We start from the raw sequence: 3,358 nt of genomic DNA, 5'->3' as shown, positions 1-3,358 counted from the left end.
CAGCATCCCAGACGGATGCCAGTTCATGTCATGGCTGCTCCACTTCCAAGCCAGCTCCCTGCTAAAGGCCTGGGAACAATGGAAGATGATCCAAGTGCTTGGGCCCCTTCCACCCCTGCGGGAGACCAGAGGAAGCTCTTGGCTCCTGCCTTCAGTCTGTCACAGCCCTGGCAGTTGCAGCCATCTAGGGAGTGAAACAGCAGATAAAAGCTCTCTCTCTGTCTCTGTTTCTCCCTCCCTCTCTGTAAATCTTTCAAAATTAACTAAAATCATTAAAATAAAAAAAAAAAGTGAAACTGGACCACGAGAGTTCTTTACTGTTCGCTTTTGAAGTTGTACTCCTCCCCATTCTCAACTGAGCAGAGTTTGGGAATGAAAGTTTTCAAACCTTCGTCTAAAACTTTTGTCCTAGGAACCTTATAATACTTACGTGAATTAATATCTATAAGCTTTTGTACAATCTGCAGCTTCCACTCTGAGATATTTAACTCTTCAGGCTTCAAGGGCTATTCTTGATGACAATTTCTATGCCTTTGAATTTATATACTCTTCCTTTTGACAAGTTCATAGTATTGCTAGTTTCACCTGTTTTCTTTACTAGGCAAGGTTCATAAAGGCAGGTATCATGGCTGCCGTACTGGTTGGTGTATCTCCAGTGCCAGCCACAGCACCCTGCACATAACGAGTGTTTCAAAGAATTGGGTGAGGTGACGGCGATAAAGGCTGCAGGATGCCCCAGTGGAGTGCTGTAAAATGGGCACAGATTCTGGGTCCAAATCCAGCTTTTCTCATTTTTATGTGTTCTACAGCAAGTTGCTTTACATGCTTTCATTTGTTTTTGTAAAATGATAATACCTATTTTATAAGGACTATGAGCTTATAGCAAGATAATAATTTGAATGTGTAGTACTTTCTATGTACAGTGTTTCAACATACAGGGCTTTAAAATCCAGTGAGGTACAATTACTCTTCTTTAAAAGTTTCCACATAAGAAAATAAGACAAGCACAGATATCAGGGAGCTACAACATATGCCTGAGGGACTCATAAAAGGCAAAAAGGTCCTTAAGACATCGTTAGGATTTCAACATGTAAAACAAGTAGACTAATCCAGGTTAAACAAACAGGACATAAAGAGACAGGTAAAAAGGGACTCAGATTGACTGGATAAGGGCCGGTTACGCAGCGCTGAACGTGGGGTGTGTGAACCAGGGAAGTGAGAGATGCGCTGGAAATGCAGTGTGGGGCCCTACTGCTAGACTCATCTTCTCTAACCCAGCCAGAGACTCCCAGCACCTTGGGGGCAGGCCTGTGGTGCCACAGGAGGATCAGCGCGCCTGGGCGTGGGTCTGCTCTAGGAGCAGGAGCGCCCAGAGTGCTAAGACCAGGTGGGAGAGCTGTGCCTCCCCCAGGTGAGGGAAGGGAGGTGGGGGCGGGGCAGGTGGGAGAGCTGTCACCTCCTCCAGGTGAGGGGGCAGGTGGGAGAGCTGTCACCTCCTCTAGGTGAGGGGGGGCAGGTGGGAGAGCTGTCACCTCCTCCAGGTGAGGGGGCAGGTGGGAGAGCTGTCACCTCCTCTAGGTGAGGGGGGGCAGGTGGGAGAGCTGTCACCTCCTCCAGGTGAGGGGGGGCAGGTGGGAGAGCTGTCACCTCCTCCAGGTGAGGGGGGGTGGGGGGGCAGGTGGGAGAGCTGTGCCTCCTCCAGGTGAGGGGGGGTGGGGGGGGCAGGTGGGAGAGCTGTCACCTCCTCTAGGTGAGGGGGGGTGGGGGGCAGGTGGGAGAGCTGTCACCTCCTCCAGGTGAGGGGGGGGCAGGTGGGAGAGCTGTCACCTCCTCCAGGTGAGGGGGGGGCAGGTGGGAGAGCTGTCACCTCCTCCAGGTGAGGGAAGGGGGGGGGAGGTGGGAGAGCTGTCACCTCCTCTAGGTGAGGGGGGGTGGGGGGGCAGGTGGGAGAGCTGTCACCTCCTCTAGGTGAGGGGGGGCAGGTGGGAGAGCCGTGCCTCCAGGTGAGGGAAGGGGGGGGAGGTGGGAGAGCTGTGCCTCCTCCAGGTGAGGGGGGGTGGGGGGGCAGGTGGGAGAGCTGTGCCTCCTCCAGGTGAGGGGGGGTGGGGGGGCAGGTGGGAGAGCTGTCACCTCCTCTAGGTGAGGGGGGGGCAGGTGGGAGAGCTGTCACCTCCTCTAGGTGAGGGGGGGGCAGGTGGGAGAGCTGTCACCTCCTCTAGGTGAGGGGGGGTGGGGGGGAGAGCTGTCACCTCCTCTAGGTGAGGGGGGGCAGGTGGGAGAGCTGTGCCTCCTCCAGGGGAGGGAGGGGTGGGGGGGCAGGTGGGAGAGCCGTGCCTCCAGGTGAGGGAAGGGGGGGGGAGGTGGGAGAGCTGTGCCTCCTCCAGGGGAGGGAGGGGTGGGGGGGCAGGTGGGAGAGCCGTGCCTCCAGGTGAGGGAAGGGGGGGGGAGGTGGGAGAGCTGTGCCTCCTCCAGGGGAGGGAGGGGTGGGGGGGCAGGTGGGAGAGCCGTGCCTCCAGGTGAGGGAAGGGGGGGGGAGGTGGGAGAGCTGTGCCTCCTCCAGGGGAGGGAGGGGTGGGGGGGCAGGTGGGAGAGCCGTGCCTCCAGGTGAGGGAAGGGGGGGGGAGGTGGGAGAGCTGTGCCTCCTCCAGGTGAGGGAGGGGTGGGGGGCAGGTGGCAGCGCCGTCCCTCCTCCGGGGGTGGGGTGAGGGGCAGGTGGGAGAGCTGTGCCTCCTCCAGGTGAGGGGGTTGTGGGGGGCAGGTGGTTATGGAGGGGGGGCAGGTGGGAGAGCCGTGCCTCCTCCGGGGGTGGGGTGGGGGGCAAGTGGCAGCGCTGTCGCCCAGGTGAGGGCGGGGTGGGAGAGTCGGCGTCCTCCTGCGGACCGGAGGGTGAAGGCCCACACGGGCAGGGCCGGCCCCGCGCAGCAGAACCGGAGCCCTGCGCTCACGGGGTCTCGCAGGCGTGGGCGCGGTCTGCACCTCGCAGCCGCACTCCTCCGGCCGCCTCCCCGCCCGCCGCCCGTCGGCCGCGCTCGCTTAGGCCTGCCCCTGCCTCCTCCCCGTGGGCCCCGGCGGCCGGCTCGGGCCACCCCACCCGGGACCCCCTATCGCCTCGGCCGGGCGGCTCCACGCGGACGCCCTCGCGGCTCTCGACCAATAGGCAGGCCCCGCTTCCGGGCCTCGAGCCGCGATTGGCTGGCAGCGCCGTGGTGCGAGGTGGTGCGGTGAGGCCGCCGGCCGAGGAAGAGCTGGAGGCGGTTGTTAAGGCGACCGTTCGTGACGTAGGCCGTCCGGCGGGCGGCCCCAAGCTGATTGGTCGTTCGATCGGACGATCCTTTCTCATTGGCCGCGGCTCGTTGGC

Source organism: Lepus europaeus, chromosome 15 (genome assembly GCF_033115175.1).
Source record: "Lepus europaeus isolate LE1 chromosome 15, mLepTim1.pri, whole genome shotgun sequence".
Taxonomy (NCBI): Eukaryota; Metazoa; Chordata; class Mammalia; order Lagomorpha; family Leporidae; genus Lepus; species Lepus europaeus.
Note: the sequence above shows the minus strand (reverse complement) of the source record.